This window comes from Canis lupus, chromosome 22 (assembly GCF_048164855.1).
Source record: "Canis lupus baileyi chromosome 22, mCanLup2.hap1, whole genome shotgun sequence".
NCBI lineage: Eukaryota > Metazoa > Chordata > Mammalia > Carnivora > Canidae > Canis > Canis lupus.
This window is the reverse complement of record NC_132859.1, coordinates 29,550,117-29,564,155: the sequence shown is the minus strand read 5'-3', so window position 1 is coordinate 29,564,155 and position 14,039 is coordinate 29,550,117. Positions and strand designations below refer to the sequence as shown.

The window sequence follows — 14,039 nt, the reverse complement described above, 5'->3', positions numbered from 1 at the left end:
TGGGGAAAGCCCTCTACATAACTTCAATAGTCCCTCCATCACCCTCAGGATGAAAATTAAGATTAAACATGACATAAAATGTCCCTCATTATCTAGCGCTACCAAAAATCTCAAGCTTTATTTTCTATCATTCTTCCCTTTATGTTATTTATGTTCACATAAATTATTCATACTTCTTGGCACATAATATTGGTCAGCAACAATTGTGAAAAACTTTACAATGGTTTAAAAAAATTATTAGATGACCTGACTAGTGTGATCTTATCTTTACCTTTCATTGTGTTTGAGTTATTTTTCAACTCTTTTTAAGTTATAGAAAACAGATTGTAATGCAAGTGTTTTTGTTTATACAAATGCAAATGAATTGTGTCCAGTGGAAATGTAGTTGATTATTGTCCTTTGGATACAGACCAATTTTGCATCTATCTGTAATTTTTTTTTATCATCTGTAAATTTATCTCACTACTCCACAACATTTATATCTACATGTGTTTTTTTAATATTCTTTTGAAACAGTTGTATTTCACTGATTCCTTCATTAATCAGATAAATAAAATCTTTGATGTGTATTTATATTTGTATAAGACTTATGATTCAATTTTCTTTTATTAAGATATAATTGACATATAGCATTGCATAAATTTAAGGTATATAATATAATGATTTGATATATGTATGTATTGTGAAATAATGGCCACAATAGTTCAGCTAACATCCATCACCTCACAGCTATAATTTTTTTCTTATGATGTGAACTTTTAAGATCTACTCTCTGGGCAACTTTCAAGTACACAATATAATATTATTAACTATAATAACCATGTTGTATATTAGATCCCAGAGCTTATTTATCTTCTAACTGGAGATTTGTAACTTTTGACTACCTCACCTACCCTCCATCCCTACCTCTAGCAACCACCAATCTGTTCTCTGTATCTATGAGTTTGTTTGGAGGTGGGTTTTTTTTTATTCTACATATAAGTGAGATCATACAGTATTTGCCTTACTCTGTCTGCTTTATTTCACGTAGCATAATGCCCTCAAGGTCCATCCATGTTGTTGTCAATGTTGCAGGATTTCCTTATTTTTTATGACTTAATAATATTCTATTGTCTATATATACCACATTTAAAAAAAAGATTTTATTTATTTATTCATGAGAGACACAGAGAGAGAGGGAGAGACATAGACAGAGGGAGAAGCAGGCTCCCTACAGGGAGCCCGATGCAGGACTCGATCACCATACCCGGGTCATGCCCTGAGCCGAAGGCAGACACTCAACCACTGAACCATCCAGGTGTCCTTATACCACATTTTATTGATCCATTCATCTGTTGATGGACACACTTAGGTTGTTTCCATGTCTTGGCTATTGTAAATAATGCTGCACTAAACAAGAGGTTGCAGACATCTTTTCAAGATAGTGATTTTATTTTCTTCAGATAAATACCCAGAGGTAAAATTGCTGGATCATATGGTAGCTCTGTTTTTAATTTTTTGGAAAACCTCCACACTGTTTTCCACAGTGGCTGCACCAATTTACATTCCCATCAATAGTGCATGTGGGTTCCCTTTTCTCCACTTTCTCACCAATACTTATCTTTTTGATGATAACCATTTTAACAGGTGTGAGATAATATGTGGCTTTGATTTGCATTTCCCTGATAATTAGTGATGTTGAGCATCTTTTTATGTACCTACTGGACATCTGTATATCTTCTTTGGAAAAATGTCTATTCGTGTTTCTGCCCACTTTTTCTTATAAAAAGGGATTTTGGAAATGTTAGAATCATGTAGTAATTGAACAGGACTGGACATTAAACAAGACAGGCTTCAGGTGTGAACTATAGCATGACCTACCAAAACGTTCCCTGTGGCATGATTTCTACCAGTCACTTTCTTCACTGGCCCTTATGCTTTGAAATATTTTTCCAAAGGTTGTGCCTACAGTGTTCAGAAACAGGCTCTGGCTGCTTGAGACGGAGCATCCTTTTCATAAGGAGTGCTGTCTTTCTCAACAGAGAACTTTGGGGGCATTTTAGTGATTCTCAGAGATGGCAACAATTGCTGCCTTCCTCAAGCTTGAACTTCACGCGCAACTGGACATTTCCACCAGCAATCAGCCAAATTCTCAGTCTCTCTCTCTCTTTTTAATTCTAATTCCAGTGTATTTAATAATTCTCATTCTCTTTAAACCTGGCTATAATGTCAAGAACCCTGTGTTTGCCAATCAGAGACTTGTGCAGAGACCACAGAAAAATTCAGTGAGGAATGCCCTACAAAATCAAACAAGTATATTTTCCAAAAATATTTTTGTAGCGCTTTAAATAATTAAAAAAAAAAAAAGCTACAAGAATCATACTTACCAGGACGTTTCTGTTCCATAAAAACATTGTTTCCTGTTAGCATACAGGGCTATGGGTAGTCTATTCCAGTTTTCTCTCCTTTCAGTCACAAGCATTATCTCTATGTGCACGCACACATATATATATAAATATGTGTGTGTGTGTGTGTGTGTGTGGTGTGTACCGCTTTCCCCAAATATGATGAAAACCAGGAAGCATACTCACAATTGGAAGACTGCCCTTGACCGCTGGGCACACCCACACAGGTGTCAGCAAATTCACTGGCGCTGCTACCGGAGGTCTGCTTGTCTTCATGTCTCTGTTGATTATCCTCCATCTATTCCTCGGGTCTAAGACATTTTCTTCTGAGCCTGAATTCCTCATGTCATACAAACTGAGCACTGCCTATGGGGCCAGTGCCCACCTTCCTTCTTCATAAGTGTAAGATTCCTAAAGCAGAGGCCAGGCCTTGCAGAGGCCCACTTGGGGTGTGGCAGGGGCTAGGAAGGGGGGGGGTGCAGCTTCTGAAGAGGCTGACTTACTTCACAACCTGCCCACTCCCACCAGGAAACACCAAAGTGAAATAACCACATGAAAAGCAGTGGTGAAAAGACTGCAAAGGGAAGGATTTTCTTGGGATCAATTGCCAGGCTGGGCAAGCACCTGACCTGGCCCTCTCTGCCCCTTCTCTCGCTCCAGAGGTCCCCTTACTATATCGCATCTCTATCCCATGAGTTGAGAACCTACATGCTCTACAGCTGATTCAGATAAGCCAAACCACTCCACAAGAAGGCAAGCCCAGCCTGGAGTCATTCTCCCTCTCTGCTTCTAGGTTCCAAGTCAGTAAGCTCTGGCTCTGGAGAGTTCTTTAAAAAGGTACTACCAGTACCTTCTTTGGCACCAGCTCCTGCACTATCCCCAGTGCTTATGCCCATTTTTAAATCGGATAGTTTTTCTATTGAATAGTATGAGTTTTATATATTTTGGATACTAACCTCTTGTCAGATACACGATTTGTAGATATTTTCTCTATTAAGTAGGTTGCCTTTTCACTTTGTTCATAGTTTCCTTTGCTGTGTAAAAGCTTTCTAGTTTGACGTAGTCCCACTTGTTTATTTTTGGCTTCATTGCTTTTAATTCTAGCATCAAATCCAAAAAAAATTATTGCCCAAACCTATGTCAAGGTGCTTACTACTTATACTTTCTTCTAAGAATTTTATGGTTTCAAGTCTTATGTTCAAGTCTTTAATCCATTTGAAGTTGATTTTTGTTTATGGTATAAGGGTCGAGTTTCATTCTTTTGTGTGTGGCTGTTCCTAACATCATAATAAATGATGTTATAATAACAATAAATGTATATAAATCATAATAAATGATTCTCTTCAATAAGAAGAGAATATCCTTTCTCCTTTGGCTTTCTTGTCATAACTTAATTGACCAGGTTTCTTTCTGGGTTTTCTGTTCTGTTTTATTGATCTGTTTTTATGCCAATACCTACTGTTTTGATTACTATAGCTTTGTACTTTAGTTTGAAATTGAGGAGCATGATACCTCCAGTTTTGCTCTTCTTTCTCCTGATTGCTTTGGCTACTCAGGGTCTTTTGTGTTTCCATAAAAATTTTAGGATAATTCTAGTTCTGTGAAAAATGCCATTGGAATTTTGATAGAAATTGCATTGAATCTGTAGATTGCTTTGGGTAGTATGGACATTTTAATAATATTAATTCTTCTAATCCATGAGCACAGAATACTTTTCCATTTATTTGGGTCTTTTTCAATTTCTTTCTTCAATGTCTTAAAGCTTTTGGTAAACTTAAAGTCTTTCATATATTTGGTTAAATTTATTCCTAGGTCTTTTATTCTTTTTGATGCAATTGTAAATGGGATTGTGTTCTTGATTTCTCTTTCTGCTACTTCATTATTAGTATATAGAAATGCAACTAATTTTTACCTATTGATTTTGTATCCTATACTTTATTAAATTTGTTGATTAGTTCTAGCAGTTTTCTTGGTAGAGCCTTTAAGATTTTCTATATATAATATCATGTTATTTGCAAGTAGAGAGAGTTTTACGTCTTCATTTCTAATTGTTAATGCCTTGTGTTTCTTTTCTTGCCTAAATGCTCAGGCTACAACTTCTAGCACTATGTTGAATAAAAGTAGGGATAGTGAGCACCTTGTCTCCCTCCTTATCTAAAAGGAACAGCTTTCATCTTTTCACTGTTGAGTATGCTAGCTGTGGACTTGTCATATATGACCTTTATTATGTTGAGGTACATTCCCCCATCTCCAGTTTGTTGAGAGTTTTTAATATGAATGCATGCTGATTTTGTCAAATGATTTTTTTCTGTATCTATTAAGATGATCATAAAATTTTCATCCTTAATTTTGTTAATACAGTGTATCATGTTGATTAATCCTTGCATCCCTAGAATAAATTCCATTTGGTCATGGTGTATGATTCTTTCATTATATGATATTGCCTTTTAAAAAGATATTTTTAATACATGCTTATTTAATCATCTAAACTTCTGCATATGCTGACTGGAATGGTTTCTTCATCACATTCAGGATAAAAATCCACAATATTCAGCATACCATATAAGGTTATTCATGACCAAGCCCTGCCTAGTTATGTGGTGCCTCCACTACTCCCACATTCTAGTGATCTTCTAAATTACACATCCCTAATATCTCTGCTCAGACATCAGCTCCTTTCAAGACCTATGTAATAATTTAGGTATTTATAAGCAAAAAGATGTGGCATTCCAGGTAAATGAAACAGCATTTGGAAAGCCCCCTATATCTGCAAAGAGTTGGGCATTTTGTAATACATAAGAAGTTTGGTGCAGCTGGAGGCACAGAGTAAGAGAATCATGAAAGATGATGATGCCAATCCATGCCTAGTTTAAAGCCAAGGGTTATCCATTGATGTGCTTTTGCTAAATGGAGATTGGAAAAGACAGACTGGACATAGACTATAACAGATATAGGGAGGCCACATGAGGAGGCTATTGCAATTGTTCAGCTGAAAGATGATGAAAACCTGGACCAGAGGGTTGGCAGTAAAGGTTTAAAAAATAATAAAGTAGATATAGTGAAGACATTTGGAAGGTAAAATAAACAGAATCTGATGATGGGCTAAACAGAGTGAAGAGGTAGGAGACATGTAGGTTGAACACCTGTGTTTGTCACCTAGATAACAGGACAGATTATGGTGCTACTCACTGAGAGAGAGCATAAGAAAAGTAGAACTTACAGATCTAAGCATCATACCTTCTGAAATATAATCCTTAAAATTCAAAAAATAAGGATAATTCATCTTCTAGAGCAGTGAAAGTTCTGGAATATATCTGATTACACATATAAAAGCTAAATCTTCTGGGTAGGATATTCTAGTCCACTGGTAGTGATCCACTATAATCAAACTACATCTCATGGAATTTCCAGGTAATAAACTCTAGAGAAAGGAAAATAGCTAAGTAGGCTAAACAATACACAAGGATAAGGCTTAATCTGGCTCAGATGAGACCACCATGTGGAGTTTTCCAATTGATTTCATCCCTGTCTCTTCATTTGAAAAAAGCATCTGAAAAAGGAATCCATGAATAGCAGTCTTACTCCACGTGAAAGATATATATAGTCCTTCCAAACTGATATTTCATCCCAATATAGTATTTTTTTTTTACCTAATCTATCCAATTTGGCTATCTACCTTAATCAAATCACCCAAATAATTACAAAATGTTCTTATTAGCTTGTTGTGTCAATTTACTGACTGAAAGTTGATTTTCTATCAGACGTTCTAGTTTAAGTCTAATTCCTATAGATTCAAAATGCAGGCCTCCCCAGTTTTTCACAAGCAAGAACATCTTGTATAATTGCCTGAAAAAGGTCATGTTAAGTTGGTATTTATTATGAATATTATTTGAGTATTTTGCCTCACCACTAGACTGGTAGTGACTAAACCCAATTATAGGGCAGCCCGGGTGGCTCAGCGGTTTAGTGCCGCCTTCAGCCCAGGACGTGATCCTGGAGACCTAGGACCGAGTCCCAGGTCGGGCTCCCTGCATGGAGCCTGCTTCTCCCTCTGCCTGTGTCTCTGCCTCTCTCTCTCTATCTCTCTCTCTCGCTCTCTCTCAATCTCTGTGTGTCTCTCATGAATGAATAAATAAAATCTTTAAAATAAATAAATAAAAATAAACCTAATTATAAAAATAGTAGCTCAAAAAACTAGAACAGAATAAAAAGAGAAAAGTAATGAGCACAAAATAGTGGCAGAATTAAATCAATTAGGTATGGATTATTGTGACCTAAGTAATTCCCATAATGCATATCTAGATAAAAAATAGTAAGTTAGTTAAAAAAAAAAAGTAGTATCAGTTAAAGAGAAATAAGGAAAAATGAACTTATATTTGACCTATATAAGCAGAATAACTATAGTAATTCTTAAGAACTTGTGAAACTTTTGAGTGCAATAAGGACTACAAATTACATTTATAAGAATAACAAAAACTTGTTAGGAATGAGAATGCAAAATAGCAATGCTTTGGTTAATGAGGAAATTGTGGCATTGGCAAAGTATACTAAATAAGGTGATTTTTTTTCATCCTGCTAAATAAAGCATAATTTAACCTTTTTAAAAAAAAAATATTTTAAGGGATACCTGGGTGGCTCAGTCAGCTGAGTGTTTGCCTTCAGCACAGGTCATGCATGATCCCAGGATCCTGGGATCAAGTTCCACATCAGGTTCCCTGCTCAGTCAGAAGCCTGCTTCTCCCTTTCTCACTGCCTGCTTGATCCCCCTGCTTGTGCGCTGTGCGTGTGTGTGTCAAATAAATAAAAAATATTTTTAAAAAATATTTTAGCAACTCTTAATTTAAATCCTTTTAAATTTAAGTGTAGAAAATGTGGACACACACACAATGGAATACTACTCAGCCTTCAAAAAAATGAAATGTTGCCATTTGCAACAATGTGGTTGGAACTAGAGAGTACTATGCTAGCAAACTGTCCATCAGAGAAAGACAATTATTGTATGATCTCACTCATATGTGGAATTTAAGAAACAAAACAGGATCATGGGGGAAGGGAGGGGAAAAATAAAACAAGTCAAAATCAGAGAGGGAGATAAACCTTAAGAGACTCTTAACCACAGGAAACAAACTGAGGGTCAATGGAGGGGAGAGGTGGGTGGGGGGATGAGGTAACTAGGTGATGGACATTAAGGAGGGCATGTGATGTCTCTCTCCGATCATGAAAATATAAGCAGAGAACATGTGCTAGGCCATCTCCTAGCCATCCAGCTCGTGTTCAAAGCAGAGGGCCTAAAGAACAAAATAAAACAAAAAAACCAGCACCAGTTACAGTTTCATTGAAAGATGAACCAATAGGGGCACCTGTATGCCTCAGTGGCTGATCATCTGCCTTTGGGTCAGATTGTGATCCCGGGGTTCTGGGATGGAGTCTTGTATCGGGTCCCCATGGGGAGCCCGTATCTCCCTCTGCTTATGTCTCTGCCTCCTCTCGTGTCTCTCATGAATATATAAATAAAATCTTTAAAACAAACAAAGATGAACAAATTTTTTAAAAACTTAAAACTTGCATAAAATTCCCAGAACAGAAGAAAAGAAACATAGAAATTTAAAAATAGGTAAAGACAACACTTGGGGGGAACCTGGGTGGCATAATCAATTAAGCATCTGCCTTTGGCTCAGGTCATGATCCCAGAGTCTTGGAACTAAGTCCCAAGTTGGGCTCCCTGCTCTGCAGGGGGTCTGTTTCTGCCTCTCCCTCTGCTTGCTGCTATTTCTGCTTGTGCTCTCTGTCAAATGAATAAAATCTTAAAAAAAAAAAAAAAAAAAAGAGAGAGAGAGAGATGGCATTTGGGAAGATTAATTTCAGGATACAAAAGGATTTTTTAGAGTCAACTTACTTCAAATTTACAAATAAAGAAAACATGTGCTTTATAGAATAGGAAAATTTAAAAAAACAGAATTAGATAAAATAAGATCTGGCGATGCTAAGGAAAGAAATTAAGAAGAAAATAAAATAATGGTGTTGCTAAACTTTAAACTACAAGCAGCAGAGAATGGACTTTGTACTTCAGAAAACTTAATCAATGACATGGAGAACAGATTTTAGAGAAACACAAGAGCACACAGACCCAAGATGACATGCAGAAGATAGACATTAGAGATCCAACATACAGATCGGTGTTATACCTAAAGAAAAGGGGGAAAAGATGTGTCACAAGAAAATTGTTCTAAGATGCAGGACATAAATATATTAAAAGGAAAAAAACCCATATGTTCCAGGAAAAAAGCAGTTAATATAAAATGAAAGACTTCAAGATATATCCTGGTAAAGTTTTTACGTTTCAAAATTGAAAAAAGATGGGAGCCTGGGTGGCTCAGTTAGTTAAGCAACCGATTCTTGATTTTGGCTCAGGTCATGATCTCAGGGTGGGAATGGAGCCTGCTTGAGATTCTCTCTCCCCTCCCTCTGACTCTCCCTCGACCACTTGTGTTCACACATGCACACTCTCTAAATACGTAAATACATGAACACTTTACAATAAACAAAATTGAAAAAGAATTCCACAAACTTCTTTGTAGAGAGAAACTTTCTATAAGGAAAGAGAAGCTGAGTGCAGACTTCTCACAGCTTTAAGCGCTAAAAGATAATGGAATCATATTAACTCTAAGAGCATGTGAGTATGCACATTTGCACATGAGCACAACCAAGTGTGCACACACTCATGCTTTTGGAAAATGTGGTTAAGGAAAAGATAAGAAACAACCCTCTTGTTCATTTTTCGGAAGTGATTTCTGAGATTTCTTTCCCACAGCTATATGTAGCTCAGGAGAGCAGCGTTTCTTTTTAGGCATTTGCAGAGAGAAGTCACGTGGCAAAGAGTGAGATCTCCCAAAATTGTCTAATTTCATGCATTTGTGAAATAATAAAGAGGATCAAGAATAGTTCTGCTAATGAAACGAGAGAGTGGAGTGGAGTGGCTAGGCTCACAGACTGCAACCAGACTGCCTGGTCACTTACTAGCTAAGTGACTTTAATCAAATCACTTAACCTTTTTGTGCCTCAGTTTCTTCATTTGAAAAACGGGGGTTAAAAAATAATAATACCTGGTTCATAAGCAACAAAAGGGAAAAACAGTGATTCATTAACTCCAATCCCTCACTGGTCAAGGATGGCCTCCTGGTGTTTACTCAGCCCCACTTCTTAGGTGAATAATGACATGATTTTCACCGGTGTCTCCTGCCATCCCGGAGCAGAAAGTGAAAGGTATGGGGACTTTGGCTTGGGATGAGCTGCTTTCTGATTGCATGTCTTAAGTTCACAAAAGCCTTCTGGGATCTGATCACCATAACAATGGCTAGAGCAAGAGGTGGTAACAAGAGGGTGTGCATTCAATAGAATACCTCATTCCTTATCTTTGTAATCCCTCTGGAACTGTGTTTACTAGCTTCAATCAGAAGAATATGGCAGTCTGTCAAGAAATTGGACTTGAAGAATATGATAACATCTTACTTCAAAGCCTACAAATGTGCAGAAGGTGTCATTAGAAACAACATGAAGTCATAACTGTCAAAAAGCCTTATTACTTTTTAAGAGGATCTAGACACAGGCAATATTTAAATTTGCCTATGGAGAGACTGAGATTTCTATGATGCTATAGTGAGGGATAAAATTATTTTGTAATTATATGTCATCCTGAATAACAGGATCATCTAAAGGATTGAAACAATAAAGTATATTCAGGACAATATTCAAAATATCACTGCTCTTCATTAGGCACCTCCTCAAGTTAAATACTACAACATTTAGCAATAAAAATAATACCCCTTAGCAGTCATAGAAACAGTAAGAATTTATTTCATATATTACTCAATCCAGGTATTAGCTTCTGAATAATAAGCAGTTAAATACATTCTGACCTCAAATGCTCCAGGTGGAATACATTTTCCTGTCTTCAAAAGATTTTCTCTTACAAAGATAAGACCATATTAAAAACATTCAATGCTGTGTAGCCTCACATGCCCCAGTGAAGATGGAAATGATTGTTAAATTAGCCTCCATCTATTTGTTCTGGATTGCCATTCAAAGACTTAAGTTGTTCTCAGGGTGAGAAAAAGCCCTAAAACTTCTTCATGGTTTCCTTATGTACCAACTATTGACACTAGCCGTTTGTAGCCTTCTCAAGTGACTTCTGACCTTAGAACCTAAAGCTAGCCTTCTGAGAAAGCATATGACACATTGATGAGCATTCTTTTTTTTTTCCCTAAGAAAGTCATTTACCATTGTAATTAACAATAAGCCAGATGGAGAGCTCCTTTCACTTTGATCTTTTCTCTAAGAATGAAAAATGCACATTTTTAAACCTAGGTCCTTTGTATTAGCTGAATGCTTGATAATAGTAATAATGATAGCTAACATTTGTTGAGCTCTTATCCGATAACCAAGCAACAGTGCTTTCATTAGACACTCATTTTATTTTCACAAGATTATAAAGTAGATATTATTATCCTTATTTTAGAAATGAAGGAACTGAGACAAAGGGTATTTGAATTACTGACCCAATGTCACTCGCGCTGGGTAGAAAATAACACTACTCAAACTCAGTTCTATTTAGTTCCAAAGTCCATACTCTTATTAATCACTATATACCATACTGCTGTAGTTGCCTTGGATTTCACAAAGAATCTCTATGGCTGCTCTTTCTGAGGTTTTTAATCATTAATACAGGTCAGTCAATATTTTAAAAATCTGCCAATGCTTCCCTTTATTTTTAGTTTTCAGTCACATTCATGTATATACTTTCTGTTTAAGGTTAGCACAACATTATTACATTTCCATCTGCTGTGTTTCCAGGAAGATAGATGATATCCTGTGATATAAACTGAAATATTACAATCACTCTGTTACATGTATGTGTTCAACTTTACACTCTTATATAGGCTCCATTCTTCTATTTTGTGACTTACTTTGTCACACTACTTCAAACAAAAAGCCTTCTCAGAGTCCAATTATATAAACGTACACATCTTCAGAGGAACCCCACCTAAAAACAATGGTCCAGTGACACTTTCCTTTTCATAAAACATTTCTTCTTCCAGCCTACTGAGCTGTCTCATGGCCAAAGTAGTTTTAAAATGACACGTGTTACCATTATCAAATACTAAAATATAAATTACATTTTGGCTTTTCTACTTTCTGACATTTTAATGCTAACTTCCCTTTCTCTGCTATCAGAAAGCTTCACATAATCCCTGAATATCTGTAACTCTCAGGACTCTTCCAAAATTTACTCTGTACTTCCCACGCTCTGTCCTCTTGATTTCTCTACTATCTTTCTCTCTTCTGACTTATTTTTCTACTCTTCTCATCACTTCTTTAGCTTTTACATAAGAATGAACAGAACAATCTTTTTTTATTTTCAAATATGACACGATTTCAGATTCCCAAGATTTCAGATTTTCTGCTCACTAAAGTACAAAATATTTCCATAAAAATTTTCATCTCACTGTTATTTATGATTTAATCTTTACTTACTTCAAAACAAAATTTGCTCAGGTTCATCTGTCACAATGTACATTTGAGCTGGGTTAGAGGGGCTATGGATACTTTAGGTATTGTGACTTTTATAGTTCAGTTACAAAGTCAAGAAAAAAAGAGTTAAGGGAGATAAAACATTTTTGTTAAAACCTTTAAGTTGAAAAATTAAATCAAATAATAGTATCTGAGTTTCCTCTGGTGTAATCAAAAAAACATACATATTTTTTATTTGTTTATCTACTTAAATATTCCAACTTTCCACAAAATAGTATACACAGCATTTTATTTTTTTAACACCTACCATTGATTTATGATATATCAGAAATTTACATTATAATGGGTTGGTTGAACATCCCCACACCTGCAATGATTTTGTGAAAAAAAGCTACATAGCATAGCAACTTTTTAAAATCTCCTTTTATCTTCTTTATCTTAATGATGGCTTGACTTAATGTGTTTAACTATTACCTCAGTGAAACTGATGTTATGGTAAATCTCATCTCTAGGCCAGATTCTCCACCCCTCCCTGTATCCATGCTCTTCGCCATATGATTCTGTAGTTTATCCCATTCAAATAACAAAGCATATTGCCCCATCCCTTGACTTTGAGTTTGGCCATATGACTTTGACCAATATTCTGGAAAAGATCATATGCCATTTCTGAACTTAGATCTTAAAAGGCCTCAGATGTTCTCACGTGTTTTCTTGTGTTTCTACCCTTGCTGTAAGAAGAATATGCCTAGAAAACCTGCTGATTCCAAGAGAAGGATGAGAAGTCCCTGGAGCTGATTCACCCAGCCAGCTGCTACCCCAGCCAAGAACATCCAACCCCATCAACCCACAGGCACTTGAGCTAAATAAATGCTTTTTTTGTATGCCATTACTTTTTGTGGTGATTGGCTATGTGTATTTTATAACAAGAGTTAACTAATATAAATATTTTAAGAGTGAAATGTTCTAATATTAGCATTCAATGGATGTATATACATTCATCATAAACCAGTCAAAATCAAGAAGACTTATCCATTACTTAAATGTCCCATTTTAAGCAAAATGAGGATTTAAAATATAGATACAATAGGAACTGCCAATTGCTAAATTCTCCAAAACAATAGAGATAACAAGCAGTCCTTATTATATACAGGATTTTATTTGCTTTACCAAAAGAAAACATTAAAAAAATCACATTTTAGCATTATGACTGCATTAAAAAAGTAGACCTGAAAGCTACCTTTGAAGGAAATGACAACTTATTTCAGTCATTACATGACTAGCATTATCACTTGTCAATTAATTTTTCTGTGATTTCTTTGATTTTCTTCTGTCATTAAAAGTTTTTTTTTTTTAATTTTAACTCACTTGGGTCAATCCCAAAATCTAACCAGTATAATAGCATGCTTAATTTTATTTTTGCATTCCACAGTCCTTGATAATAGCAAACTAATTTCTGTGGCTGCATTTGATGAAAATATGCTGATGAAACTCATATTTCACATCATTGACTATAATGAGCTATTTTATCAAACTGTCCTTATGACAGTATTATGGAGAAAATGATAAATTCACTAATTTATTCATTTGAGATTCCATTTGAAATTTTTAAAAGAAAGGAAAAGATCAATGAAGTCAGGTAAATTAGGCTTTCACCAAATGATGTCTCTGGGTCTATATAAAACAATAGCACTAACCATCCCTGCTCTTAATGAAATGCTAACACTAAATAAGGCTTGATTAATTATTACTTTTAATAAAATTCTTCAGAACAAATAAGTAGCTGTGAAATGCCCTATTGTGAACATGTATTCACAATGTTTACTCATAATCAGTATAATCACTGCCGTGGTCTTATATTAAAATTGTTTTGTTTTTTTCACATTGTTGGAATTTTTTATTTTTACTAGATTTTTAATTTAGAAACTATCAGTAAGTAACTATATCAATTAATAAAAGTTACTAATCATTTTGTGGGACATATCTAAAAACTGAAGTAACTAGAAACTGTAGTAATAGTATCTCTTTCTGAAATGCTGATGTGCCATTTGGCACAGATGGGGTTGATGTTAATGCAAACACAATCATATATACAATATGCAAAAATGTCTTTTGTCAATTATTATGTTC

At 35.4% G+C, this 14,039-nt stretch overlaps 1 long non-coding RNA gene across 2 annotated transcripts in view; it reads left to right on the top strand.

Moving 5' to 3' along the window:
- Positions 1 to 12,795, top strand: part of LOC140614103 (uncharacterized) — a 34,433-nt gene extending 21,638 nt beyond the window's left edge. Inside the window, exon 3 of one of the 2 annotated variants that reach the window (XR_012014996.1) lies at positions 12,651 to 12,795. This is a non-coding gene — a long non-coding RNA (uncharacterized lncRNA). Of the gene's footprint in view, positions 1 to 12,647 lie in introns of both variants that reach the window. The other variant, XR_012014998.1, reaches the window with a different exon arrangement.
- The last annotated feature ends 1,244 nt before the right edge of the window (positions 12,796 to 14,039 follow it).